At 42.7% G+C, this 14599-nt stretch overlaps 1 non-coding gene across 1 annotated transcript; it reads left to right on the forward strand.

Annotated features, from left to right (window-relative positions):
• Window positions 1–203: 203 nt before the first annotated feature.
• TRNAE-UUC (transfer RNA glutamic acid (anticodon UUC)) lies at window positions 204–275 on the forward strand. The gene has a single exon. It is a non-coding gene; the product is annotated as a tRNA-Glu (tRNA).
• The last annotated feature ends 14324 nt before the right edge of the window (window positions 276–14599 follow it).

Below are 14599 nucleotides of genomic sequence, written 5' to 3' on the forward strand. Positions count from 1 at the left end.
TAAACAAGAAGTATTATGTCTTTCAGTATGCAAAGAAGCTCTGTATTTAGGATGCCATACTCAGAAACCATCCAGGTCAAGCTGTCCCAAACAGACATCACAGATCAGCAGGTCTTGTTTAGTTGTTCTCTAACAATAAAAATAACATATTGAACAGAGAGAGAATAATTATAGAGAGCATTAGAATTAGGTACCTAGAGGGTGCATGGGTAGTTTAGTGGTTAGAATGCCCACCTTTCATGTGGGAGACCTGGGTTCGATTCCCAGACCATGCACCTCCCCCCCCCAAAAAAAAGAATGAGGTACCTAGAATTAGCCACCTTGGGTCTTCCAGCCCAGCACAACCCCAAGAACAAAGAACATGCTGAAGAGATTACCCATGAGTTTGATCAGGAGCTTACAGACAGGAGGAAGGTCATCGCAATGGAAGCCATCTGGGAAAGGAAAGTCTGCACTCTGCCCAAAGCCAAGAGAGGAAAAGAGAGAGAGAGAGGCATGCCCAGGGAAAGGCGTATAGAGTTTAACAGTCTCGGGAGATTTGGTTACAACCAAGTTTCAGCAGGCTTTCGTGAGATTTGGTCATTAGGAGAGTGGGTTTTGCATTCGTTGACTTTAACAGCTGTCCTGGTCACCTAGGCAGCTATGTGACTTGCTCTCAGAATGGAGGAGGGGGCAGGGCCTGGGCCCTGGGTCCTTACAGTCCACCCCCACACAGCAGACTGCATTGACCACAGGACAGACATTGCATTCATTAACAGTATAGAGGCAAAAGAACATCAGGAATTCCCTACACTGAGATAACTCCACAAAGTGATGCCACCATGGCTAAGAAAGGGAATGAAACCATCCTAATGATAATGATGAAACCTCTCATTTCACTCTTAAATGAGAGGACTCTATTCCAGATTTTTCTGATGTGCTAAATTCTGCCAGGCCCTCAGGGTATTCTATACAGTCCAGTCCACAGGGGTCATAGTCAAAGGCAGGCTGGTAGCACCCGACAATGGCAGTCAGTGCACACTCAGCATTGAGATCTATCATACCCACAAGTTACTGGAGTAACCTACGTAGAAAGGTATTTGCTATGACACTAAAGGCAAAAGGAATACAAGCTAAATTTCCATTAGTAGACAGATGCCACACTGTGTTAGTCAGGGTTCTCTAGAGAAACAGAACCAACAGGAGATAGCTGTCAATATGAGATTTATAAAAGTGTCCCCACAGCCATGGAGATGCAACAGTCCAAAATCCATAGGGCAGGCTATGAGGCTCACTGGCTAAAGAAGATGTGAAAATTCTCTCTTCTCCCTTAAAAGTCTTCAACTGATTGGATTATTTTGTTTGTGGAAGATACACCCTTAGTTGATCATAGATGTAATCAGTCAGAGATGCAATCAACTGACTGATCATTTAATAAACCAGCCTTATGGTTTATCAAGCAACCATGAAATATCTTTGCAGTAATGGTTAGGCCAGTGCTTGTCTGACCAGACAACTGGGCACCATCACCTGGCCAAATTGACACCTGAATCCAACTATCACAGTCCACCCCTTGTAAACTTAGCAGCTATACACATAACCTTAAACCATACTTAGTCACCTTAAACCATACTTAACCTGTTGATAGAACACAATAACAGACATATGTTATGCCTAACCATACTCAACTGTCCTGGGTACGACTGGAAATGCACTAAATCTCTCCAGAATAGAGTGCAAGTCTTTAGATAACATTCACTCTTAAACTTGAAATACTGTAATTTAAATATTCTAACATGAATAATACAAATTACATTATATGGTAAGAAAACAAGTTATTTGCTTTATGTACAAATACAAACATTCTCGTTACAAAACAAGGAGGAAATATACATACCATCACAGTCCTCGTTTCTGTAACTGGTCATGTGGTCATAGTTCATATTTATTACTACCTTCTTCCACTACACATTCCATGTTCCCTTTACTTTCAGCAAGCACTTCAGCTGGCCATGGTTCCTGCCTGGTGGGGTGACCCAAACCTTCCTTCCTGAAGTTTCTGGGCCATTGATAGTTGTCATGGTCAGGTTCGTGTGTCAACTTGGTCAAGTGGTGGTACCTGTTTGTCTGGTTGGGCAAGTGCTGGCCTGTCTGTTGTGATGAGGACATTTCATAGAATTAAATCATGATCATGTCAGCTGCATCCATAGCTGATTCCATTTATAAACAGTCAAAGGGGAGTGTCTTCTGCAATGAGTGATGCTTAATCTAATCGCTGGGAGTCTTTTAAGGAGGATTCAGAGGAGACAATCTCTCTTCCTGCTTTGGCTGGTGAGCCTCTCCTGTGGAGTCCGTCCAGACCCTCCACTGGAATCATCAGCTTCACAGCCTGCCCTGCAGATTTTGGACTCTGCGTTCCATGGTCACATGAGATACTTTTATAAATTTTATATTTGCGAGTGTTCCCTGTTGATTCTGTTTCTCTAGAGAACCCTAACTAATACAGTAGTCCTGCCAGAATTGAGTTGTTGCAGTTTTCCATTGACTTACAGGGCATGGCAGTACTAAGACATGCCTTAGGGGATTTCCTGTATGCCAGGAAAACTCTTTACCTCCATTGTGTAGTTGCAGTACTTTTCCCACTTGATAGTCAGGATCAATCAACCCAGCCAATATAATAATCCCCTTACATGCTTGTTGATTCAGAGGCATGAGAAGCCCAGAGTGGCCAGGTAGTAGTCTTAACTTCCAGTTCAATGGAAGCTCGTCCTTTTGGAACTACAACCTGTAGACCAGCAGAGCTTAAGATTGCAGGAACAGGAAGCAAAAATTTTCCTAGTAGGTCACTAGGGGTGATAGTGAGTGGTGTCACTCCCATTTCCACCCCGTGAATCCTGGCTGTGGGAGAAACAGCATCATAGAGTAGATACTGATTCAGAACATACACAGTCTCCTGGAGAACATCGCCCCAGCCCTGCAAGTGCAAGGCATTGCCAACTAATTGGTGCTATAATTGGGTTTTCAAAAGGCCATTCCACCGTTCTGTCAACTGAGCTCCCTCTGGATGATGGGGAACATGGTAAGACCAGAGAATTCCATGAGTATGTGCCCATTCTTGCACTTCATTTGCTGTAATGTGGGTTCCTAGATCAGAACCAATGCTTTGTGGAATACCATGACAGTGGATAAGGCATCCTGTAAGTCTATGGATGGTAGTTTTGGCAGAAGTATTGCATGCAGGGAAGGCAAACATATATCTGGAGTTATGTGTCTATTCCAGTTAGAACAAATTGCTGCCCTTTACATGATGGAAGTGGTTTGATATAATTAACCTGCCACCAGGTAGCAGGCTGATCGCCTCTGGGAATGGTGCCATATCAGGGACTGAATGTGGGTCTCCATTGCTGGCAGATTGGGTATTCAGCAGTGGCTGTAGCCAGGTAGGCTGTGGTAAGTGGAAGTCCATGTTGCTGAGCCCATGCACAATCTCTATCCCTACCACCATGCCCATTTTGTTCATGAGCCCATTGGGTAATGGCAGGAGTGGCTGGGAAAGATGAGTTGTATCCACAAAACAGGTCATCTTATCCACATGGGTATTAAAACCTTCCTCTGCTGAAATCACCCTCTGGTGAGCATTCACACAGAACACAAATATCTCCATGTTTTTAGTCCACTCAGAAAGGTCTATCCACATACCTCTTCCCCAGACATCTTTGTAGCCAATTTTCCACACTCATACTCTTTCCAAGTCCCTGACCATCCAGCCAAATCATTAACAACAGCCCATGAGTCAGTATACAAATGCACCTCTGGCCAGTTCTCCTTCCAAGCAAAATGAACAATCAGGTGTACTACTTGACGTCTCACCTACTGGGAGGATTACCTCTCACCACTGTCCTTTAAGGACATCCCAGAATAGGGCTGCAGTGCTGCAACTGTCCACTTTCAGTTGGTACATGCGTATCATGCAGAACCATCTGTAAACCAGGCCTGAGTTTTCTCTTCCTTAGTCAACTGACTATAAGGAACTCCTCAAGAAGCCATATAGGTTGGGGTTGAGAAAGAGAAGGTAATGTGGCAGGACTGGGGGCCTTTGGTATTTGGGCCACTTCCTCATGTAACTTATTTGTGCCTTCAGGACCTGTTCAAGCCCTATCTTTTATATACCATTTCAATTTTTTGATGGAATGCTGCTGTGCATGCCAAGCTTTATTGCTTGGTGGGTTAGAAAACATCCAGGTCGTGATAGGCAACTCAGGTCTCTTGATAACTTGGTGGTCCATGGTAAAGCATTCAATCTCTACTAAGGCCCAGTAACAGGCCAAAAGCTGTTTCTCAAAATGAGAGTAGTTGTCTGCAGAGGATTGTAAGTCTTTACTTCAAAATCCTAAGGGACTGTGTTGTGATTCTCCTATAGGGGCCTGCCAAAGTCTCCGGACAGTACCTCTATTTGCTACTGACACTTCCAGCACCACTGGGTCTTCTGGATCATGTGGCCCATATGGCAGAGCAGCTTGCACAGTAGCTGAACCTGTCACAGAGGCTCTTCTTGTTCTGGTCCCAACTGAAAAACTACCAGCTTTTCTGGTCACTTGGAAAATGGTCCAGAGTAGCACACCCAAATGAGGAATATGTTGTCTCTAAAATCCAAAGAGGCCAACTAGACATTGTGCCTCTTTTTTTGCCAGACTCAACAGCTTATCCTTCACCTTAGAAGGGATATCTTGACATGCCCCACACTACTAGACACCTAGAAATTTCACTGAGATGGAAGGCCCCTGTATTTTTCGTGGATTTATCTCAATCCTTGACACGCAAATGCCTTACCAATAAGTCCAGAGTAGTCACTACATCTTGCCCACTAGGTCTAATCAACATTATATCATAAATATAGTGGACCAGTGTGATGTCTTGTGGAAGGGAGAAATGATCAAGGTCCCTGTGTACAAAATTGTGATATAAGGCTGGAGAGTTGATAACCCCCTGAGGTAGGATAGTGAAGATGTATTGCTGGCCTTGCCAACTGAATGCAAACCGTTTCTGATGATCCTTACTAACAGCTATTGAGAAAAAAGCATTTGCCAGATCAATAACTGCATACCAGGCAACAGGGATTGTGTTGATTTGCTCAAGCAATGATACCGCATCTGAAACAGCAGTTGCAATTGGAGTCACCACCTGGTCAAGCTTATGATAATCCACTGTCATCCTCCATGATTCATCTGTTTTCTGCACAGGCCAAATAGGAAAGTTGAATGGGGATGTGGTGGAAATCACCACCCCTGAATCCTTCAAGTCCTTAAGAGTGGCACGAATCTCTGCAATCCTTCCAGGAATCAAGTATTCCTTCTGATGTACTATTTTGCTTTTTAGGGGCTGTCCTAGTGGCTTCCACTTGGCCTTTCCTATGATAATAGTCCTTATTCCACAAGTCAGAGAACCAATGTGGGGATTCTGCCAGTTGCTGAGTATGTCAATTCCAATTATGCATTCTGGAACTAAGAAAATAACCACAGAATGGGTCCTGAGACTCATTGGACCCACTGTGAGATGGACCCGAGTTAAATCTTCATCGATCACCTGACCTCCGTAAGTCCCTACTCTGACTGGTGGGACAGAATGACATTTTGGGTCTCCTGGAATTTGTCACTTCTGAGCCAGTATCTAGTCATTCATTAAATATGTGTTCATTTCCTTTTCCCCAATGCACAGTTACCCTGGTAAAATGCTGTAGGTCTCCGTGGGGAAGGCTGGGAGGAAATTTAACGATGTAAATTTCGGGCAATGTAACAGGGTACTTCCCCAAGTGTACCTGGGCCTCCCATCATTCAGGGAGCTCTGGGTCTGTAAACTGTCTCAAGTTTGGGACTTGATTAAGGAGCCGTGACTCTCTGTTTTTGTAACTGAAGTTAGACATCTGTTTACTTGACCTAGAACGCTTCTGCTCATACAGCTCAAACAGCTCAATGCCCATCTATTTTACTTCTAGGTACCCCATGATCTACTAGCAAACACCATAAATCTCTGCGAATCAGATTATTTTGGCTGCTGCTTTGGGTCTGCTGTCCATTATGGTGGCCACAATTGCCGCCTTGTCTGTGGCAATTAACTGTTGTCACGTGGCTTCTGCCAACTTGGGATCCGATCATCCCTATTCTGTTTAAGGGTTTCAGTTCAGGGACAGCAGTTCCCATAGTAATATCTGACCTACAGAGAAGGGCAACTACAGAGCTCTCTAGGGATGAAGCTAGTCTCACAAATTTATTCCTCAAAGTCCTGGTAAAATGTGTGTCCTCTGGATATTCCTGGGGTGTGTGAGCAGGTCTTCCATGATAAATCCACTCTAACATTCCAATCTCTCTAAGGCTTTGAATTCCCTCATATATATTATACCAGGGCAGTTCTGGCATTTTGATCTCAGATGATATTAGCCTCCTTTTGATCCATGTTTCAGCCAACCACCCAAACAAACTGTTAATGCCCTTTCTAACCCCTCTAGATGCCACACTGAATGCAGAATCTCTGCTTAGTAGGCCCATATCAATGAATTCAGCTTGATCCAACTTTATATTCCTTCCACATTATCCCTAACCCTTAATATCAATTACCACACATATTTCACTAATTTCTGTCTATATAGATTGAAAAACTCATACAGTTTTTTGTAGTATACTTCCTCATGGGTCACATTTTGTTCCTCACTTTTTGGGGCATCTTGTGACTTTAGAATAGTTATAGGTCTTTAAGAAAAGAGGGGTGGTAGGGGTGGGTCATAAAAAGAATTAGAAGTGTCTTTCAAGCCACTTACCTCAGGGTATTCCATTGCAGTTTCATTTGGTGAAACAGGATTAATCGCTCCAGACAGAGGAGTGAGGGCTTTTCCCCCAGGCAAGGTGGCTACAGGTTTAGCAGGCACTGAAGGGCTAATCTCTTTAGGCTGAGTTTGATGGCAGACTCCTCAGGGTGGACTTGAGGCCAGGAAGCTGTTTCTTCCATGCAGGTGGAGGCTGGGAAGCTCTTTTCTTAGGGGAGGCTGGAGGTCAGGTAGCTGTCTTCTTAGGGAAGACTGGAGATGAGGTGGCTATTACATTACAGGTCTATCTACTAAAAACTCTGCAGAATCTGTGGGCTTCCATGTCTTCACTACCACCATTATCAACCCATATGTCCCCATCCAAAGTTTCAGGATCCATTCTTTTCCAATCAAAGCCCTTATTTTAATAGCAGACACCCTGCAAGGTTGAGAATTTAGTTTGTGTTATTAATCTGCTACTCGCATAATGAGATTCTGGGTCTCGTTTTCAGAAATCTCAATCTGTGACCACAGGAAATAAGAATTTTTTTTCAGGGCACACATAGAAACTTTACATCTTTCACATGGCATTTAAGTTGCAAATTTGAAGCCTTTAGCTCATCTCTTTCACTTATCACTCTTTCTAGCATATCTAAGAACAACCAGCCAACATCATTATACCTCTTAACTCCACAAAACTCCGTTAAGGTGTCAAAAACACTCTCATCCAGAGCCTAGCCTCCTTTAAGCATACAATTGGCAGAATCAAATGGTGATATTTTGTGTATCTCTATTGTCAGCTCACATCATGGACTGTCAGTGCCATATCGATTACTGGAAATAGAGTCATTAGTGTCTCTGAATCTAATCAAAGTAGAAAGAACAAATTGCAAAAACCCATTTTTAAGATTCTGTTTCTCAAGAACCACTTCTGGTACCAAGCTGTATAAGTCAGAGTTCTCTAGAGGAACAGAACCAACAGGAGATATCTGTCAGTATGAGATTTATAAAAGTGTTTCACGCAACCATGGGGATGAAACAGTCCAAAATCTGTAGGGCAGGTTCTGAGGCTGGCAACTCCAATTAAGGATCTCGACAAACTCCACCAGAGAGCCTTGCTGGCTGAAGAAGATGTGAAAATTTTCTCTTCTTCCTTAAAAGTCTTCAACTGATTGGATCAAATCCAACTAATTGGATTCTCTAGTTTGTAGAAGACACATCCTTAGTTGATTGTAGATGTAATCAGTCACAGATGCAGTCAACTGACTGATGATTTAATAATCCAGCCTAATGCTTTATCAACCAGCCATGAAATATCCTTGCAGTAATTTTTAGGCCAGTGCTTGTCTGAAAAAACAACTGGGCACCATCACCTGGCCAAATTGACACCTGAACCCAACCGCTACACACATCTTTTTCCCTTGCATTGCAAGGAGCATTTTGGAGTCAAATCCACAGTTAGTCTGGGCATAATAAGTATCCACAGAGTCATACATACTGTGCCTTGGGGTATGGGGGGTGGGTGCCAGATTGGTTACATATACAACTTCTGGCATTTTGCATATAAACTCTGGTCTAATACTTAAATTCTGGGCCACCCCAATACCTCAGGAACTAGGATTTCCAACCAGCATGACTGCATTGGCCAGGACCATGGCCAATCAACCTTATTTTCCCCAATTTCTAATGCTTGTGGCATAAGTAAGAGCAAGTTATGTTCACTACCTCACTGTAGCTGTAGCGTTGCTGGTCCTTTTACCTGAATCTGCAGAGCCTGCATGGACCCCTCCTTACTGGTTCAGCAAGCTCAGGAGCAGCTGCTCAGGCCATGAATTGGGGCTGGTAAATGCTGGCTACAACCAGCGTGTCCACTGCTACAGAGATTGCTTATCACCTTTAAACTGCTCTTTTAAAAACCCATTTATCCTTGCAATTAACTGTGCCATTGTAGGGTTGTAAGGCAATTTAGATGTCCATAAAACATCATTTTCTGTAGCCCAGGCTTGGGTTAGTTGTCTGTTAAAGGGGGTTCCCACACACTGTTCACATGTGTGGGGCCTCTGAAGAATGCATTGAACTTTTCTAAGCTATGTATTGTAGCTCTCTAGTTAGCTTTCCCTACCGGGAAGGTCAGCAACAGTCCAGTGGCCTTATCTATAGTTTTAAAAGCATTATTTAGCATTATTTAGCAACTACAGATGAGGGAAGGAACTCAACATAGTCTACTTGCCAACTGGTGACCAAAATCTGCTTGTGGCTGATATGAAGTATCCTTGGGCATCACAGCAGATAGGAAAGAAGTCCATGACTTCTTTTCAGTTGTTTTCTGGTGATGAGCAGCTAGAATTGCTATGCCAGTCTCCACAGAGTTTGGTACCCTTGGTATTCTTTTTAGGCAACCATTTAGCAGCCTCATGCGATGTTGGCTTTAGATTATGAATTTTTGTTAAAGCACCTGCTTCAATATTGCCAGGTGAAGAATCAGTGTTATGGGCAGAGACGTGAAACGTGGTTACTTTTCATTTGTGACAGGTAGTATAGATATCTTCCCACATTTCTTTTCCCCACAAAGGGTGGCTGACGACAGTCTATTGCTCTTGCTTCCACATAGTCATCCACATTGCCCAATTGTCAACACAAATAGTTAATGCTTCTCCTGGTTCATGGACAACAACCAGTAATACAGTCCTCAATTCAGCCCATTGGCTGCTTGCATTGTCCCAGTTTCCCACCATACCAGTTTCCCATTGTACTAGTTTGCTAAGCTACTGTGTTCAGGTGGCAGACTGCCTGTGTGCTGATCCATCAGTAATACTTAAGGCAGACTTAGGTCTGTCACATCCATCAACGGTTGGCACAGAGACAGCCACCTCAGGAGGATCTGCAGGAAGGGGCGAGCATTGTTCTTCCACATAGGAAACTGGTCTCAGTTATGATATCATGCATCTTTTGCACTTAAGGGGCTGTTGTTGAAAATGCTGCACTGAAGCAGATAACTATCCACTTCATTAATGTGCCTAACTGTGCACTGCCAGAGTGTGAAGCTTAGTGACAGAGTCCCATATCCACTCCTATATGGGGATGACTGTACTTAATTTGACAGGGCATTTCTGAGTTAGTCCTTCAACTTGCAGTAAGACATTATAGGCAGGACTGTACTTCCTCAGGACTGTACTGTATTCAGCTCTTTTAACTTGCTTTGCCTGTTGCCTTTGCCACAAGCCCCACCCAAAGCTAATATTGGGACTGGCCATATCTAATTCACAAGGCATATCTGTGTCCACCCCACATAAAATCTGAGCCAGTGAGATGTTGTGTCTGGCTTTTTCAAAAGCAGCCTGCTAGGAGGTGTTCCATTCCCTGGAATAGCTTTTCCTAATCAAAACATTCACAGGTTTTAACATTTGGGCTGAGTGAGAAATGAAAGGCTTCCAATACCCCAATAATCCCAAGAAAGCTATTAAGCTGTTTTGATATATGCAGCATAGGAAAACATTGTACCTTATCAATGACTACAAAAGGAATAAATTTCGCCTTTCCCAACCATACAATACCCAAGAATTTGACAGGGCAGCCAGCCAAGGCACTGCAGTCCACCATGATCAGTTGTCCATCCCGGCTGTTAAGATAAAATAGCAATAAGCCTGAGGCTTTTTTTGAGTTCTGGAAATGAGTTACTGGTTAACATGACATCATCAATATAATGAAATAGAATTAGTTTTTTTCCTGTTTAGCCAAATCCTTTGCTATGAGCCCACAGCAGATGGTCAGGCTACGTGAATAGCCTCATGGGAGCATAATGAAAATCCTTTGTTCTCCTTCCCAGATGAGGATGAAAACGGGTTGACTGGCCCTATTTAAGGGAATACTAAAGAATTGAGTGTTAATTCCTTGTAGGAAAGAAACACTCCACTCTTTGCTTCCCAAATTTTCTTTTTTCTTCTTCTCATTATCAGATAAACAATCTATAGGATCCCAGTCAGCGGAAGCCAGGATATGCCGTCTTACTCTAGCATACTGGCATGCTAATATTTCTAAACTCTTATCTACAAGCCTCTCATTCAATGCATCCTCAAATCTGTTGATTTCTCTGTCCTTCTGAAACAGTCCACTGCAACGGCCCCCACGGATCTGTGGATTTCTCTTTCTCGAGACACCTGCCATACCACACACAGCAACCAACTGACTGCAGCACAGTCAAGCAAGTGGGTGACCCAGGAAGCAGGCCACCCCAGAATTACCCCACAAAGTACCCCGTCCCCAAACTCCTGCTCTGTATGGCTGGTGGCTCTTTGGTCTCCTGGCTGGCTCACCAATGTTCCAGACCAGCACAACCCCAAAATCAAAGAACATGCTAGACAGAAGATTACCATGAGTTTAATCGGGCTTATGGACAGGAGGAAGATTTTTCCAATGGTGGCTGACTGGGAGATGAAAGTCTGCACTCTGCCCAAAGCCAAGAGAGGAAAAGAGAAAGAGGTATGCTCAGGGACAGGCTTATGTTTTAGCAGTCTCTTGAGATCTGGTTACAACAGAGTTTTCAGCAGACTCCCATGAGATTTGGTCATTAGGGGAGGGGGTGGTTAACATACTTTGACTTTTTTTTTTTTTTTTAGCATGGGCAGGCACCCATTCTTTGACTTTTAATGTTTGTTGCAGTCATGTAGGCAGCTATGTGACTTGCTCGCAAAATGGAGGAGGGGTGGGCCCGGGCCCTGGGTTCTTACATTGTGGGACATGGGTAATTAGAAGTTACTATCCAGTTACTCCATTAACTAAAGATAATGAGTGTGCTGGTTTGAAAGGATGTATGTACCCTTGAAAAGCCATGTTTTAATCAAAATCCAATTTCATAAAGGTAGAATAATCCCTATTCAATACTGTATGTAATTAGATCATCTCCCTGGAGATGTAATCAAATCAAGAATGGTTGTTAAGCTCGATTGTGTCTCCACCCATTTGAGTGGGTCTTGATTAGTTTCTGGAGTCCTATAAAAGAGGAAACATTTTGGAGATGAAAGAGGTTCAGAGAGAGCAGAGAAGAACGACATAGCCATGAGAAGCAGGGAGCCCACAAGCCAGCGACCTTTGGAGATGAAGAAGGAAAATGCCTCCTGGGGAGCCTCATAAAACAGGAAGCCAGGAGAGAAAGCTAGCAGATGACGCTGTGTTTGCCACATGCCTTTCCAGATGAGAGGGAAACCCTGACTGTGTTTACCATGTGCCTTCGCACTTGACAGAGACACCCTGAACTTCATCAGCCTTCTCGAACTAAGGTATCTTTCCCTGGATGCCTTAGATTGGATTATCTCTATATACTTCTTTTAACTGGGACATGTTCTCGGCCTTAGAATTGTAAACTAGCAAGTTCTTAAATTCCCGTTTTTAAAAGCCATTCTATTTCTGGTATATTGCATTCCAACAGCTCGCGAACTAGAACAGTGAGAGAATCTTCCATGGGAGGCCAGAGCTACTTGAAGCTCCACACACCCAATAGTCAGTCTGGTTGTGGAATTCCACCTGGACTGCAGCTCAATCCAGCAAGATGTCAACTTAGATGAAGCAGGAAAAGAAGCCCAATCTTGACTACAAGAAATAAATTTCCTTTTCCACAATCCTTCTGGAACTTTCTGTATCTATTCTCTGTCATTTCTAAGCCTCTGTTTCCTCATCTGCCTACCATAGTAGAAGGTGCTCCCTCCACAGCCAACCACATTACCATGGTACCCTTAGCGCTCTTCGTTATAATTTAATTTGCATTTCCCTGCTGACCAGTGATGTTGAACATTTTTTTGTTGTTGTTGTCATGGGCCGGCTCCAGGAATCAAACCCGGGTCTCTGGCATGGCAGATGAGAATTCTGCCACTGAGCCTTCGTTCACCATCCTTGAACATCTTTTCACGTGCTTTTTAGCCATTAGTATATATATTCTTTTATGAAGAGTCCAAATATTTTGCCTATGTTTTTACTTGTCTCATGATTTTTAGTTCTTTATAGTTTTGGATATAAATCTTTTTATCAGATATGTGTTATGAATATTTTATCCCAGTTTGTGGCTTATCTTTTCATTTTATTGTCTTTGGAAGAGAGGTTGTTTAATTTTGATGAAGTTCAATTTTTCCTTTTATGATTCATGGTTTTAAGAAATCTTTGCCTAACCCAAGGTCACAGATTTTTTCATATTTTCGTATACAATTCCAGACATTTTTATAGTTTTTGCTTTGGACCTATGATCTATTTAGTCATTGGATATGGTATGAGGTGAGGCTTGAAGGTCATTTCCCCCCCACATAGATACCCACCTGTTTTGGAATCTTTGCTGAAATGACTGTCCTTTCCCGATTGAAATACTTGGGTGCCTTTGTTGAAAATCAACTAACTATAATGTGTGTGGGTCTATTTCTGGACTCTCTTTTCTGTTCCTTTGATGTGACTATCTTAACACCAACAGCATGGGGTCATGATTATTGTAGTTTTATAGAACTTCTTAAAACCAGATAGTATTGGTGCTTCTCCAAAATTGTTTTGGTTATTCTTGTTCCTTTTCATTTTCATGTGAATTTTATCATCAGCTTGTCAACATCTACAAGAAAGCAAGCTAGTGATTATCTCTTTCTATGCTTAAAACTTTTTGTTGGCTTCCTTTTGCATGTACAACAAACCCCTTCATATGACCTTCAAAGTCCAGAGCACCTGGCTTCTACTCCTTCCTCTCGAGCTCCACCACAACACTCACCCCTTGCCCACTGAATTCCAATCACATTTTCTGCATTTTTTCAGAAACATTTTATCACCCCTGACTTTATCAGAGGCTGGTTACAATCCTTTATCACACCCTTCATTTTTTACCATAGAACTTAGTTTGCAAGTGGTATTTAACTTTACATACTTATTTACCAGAAAATAAGAAATATCTAATTTTATTTTTTGCTGCTATTATTTAGTGCTATGCCTGGCACAGAGAAAGCACTCAATATTTACAGGTTTAATGACTATTCTAGTTTGCTAGCTGCCAGAATGCCATATACCAGGAGTGGAATAGCTTTTTAAAGAGGGGAATTGAGCAAGTTACAAATTTACAGTTCTAAGGCCATGAAGATATCCCAATTAAAGCAAGTCTATAGCAATGTCCAGTCTAAGGCATCCAGAGAAAGATACCTTGATTCAAGAAGGCTGATGAAGTTCACGGTTTCTCTCTCAAGTGGAAAGGCACATGACGAACATGGCATCATCTGCTAGCTTCCTCTCCAGGCCTCTTGTTTCATGAAGCTCCCCCAGGGGCATTCTCTTTCATTTCCAAAGGTCACTGGCTGGCCGACTTTGCTTCGTGGCTCTCATCATTCTGTCGTCCTTCTCTGCTCTCTCAGAATCTCCAAAGGTCGCTGGCTGGTGGTCTCTGTGGTTCTCTCGGCCTTGTGGCTCTGCTCGGCTCTGCTGTGGCTTTCTCATCATTCTCAAAAAAGGCATTCTCTCCAAAAATGTCTCCTCTTTTACAGGATCCCAGTAAATTAATCAGGACTCACATAGAATGGGTGGAGACATATCTCCATCTAATTAAGTTTAATACCCACAATTGATTGAGTCACATCCCTGCAGAGATAACCTAATCAAGTTTCCAAGCTATAGTACTAAACAGGGAGTAGAAGAAACCATTGCTCCCACAAGATTGAGTAGGCTTAAAACATGGCTTTTCTGGGATACATAAGTCCTTTCAAACTGGCACAATGACTAAAGACAGATATATCTTTATGAATATTTTACTGTGACAAAACGATATATTTTCATGGGATGATTCTTAAGGCATCTCAATTACTTTCCCTTCAG

This window comes from Tamandua tetradactyla, chromosome 12 (assembly GCF_023851605.1).
Source record: "Tamandua tetradactyla isolate mTamTet1 chromosome 12, mTamTet1.pri, whole genome shotgun sequence".
In the NCBI taxonomy this organism is placed as follows: Eukaryota; Metazoa; Chordata; class Mammalia; order Pilosa; family Myrmecophagidae; genus Tamandua; species Tamandua tetradactyla.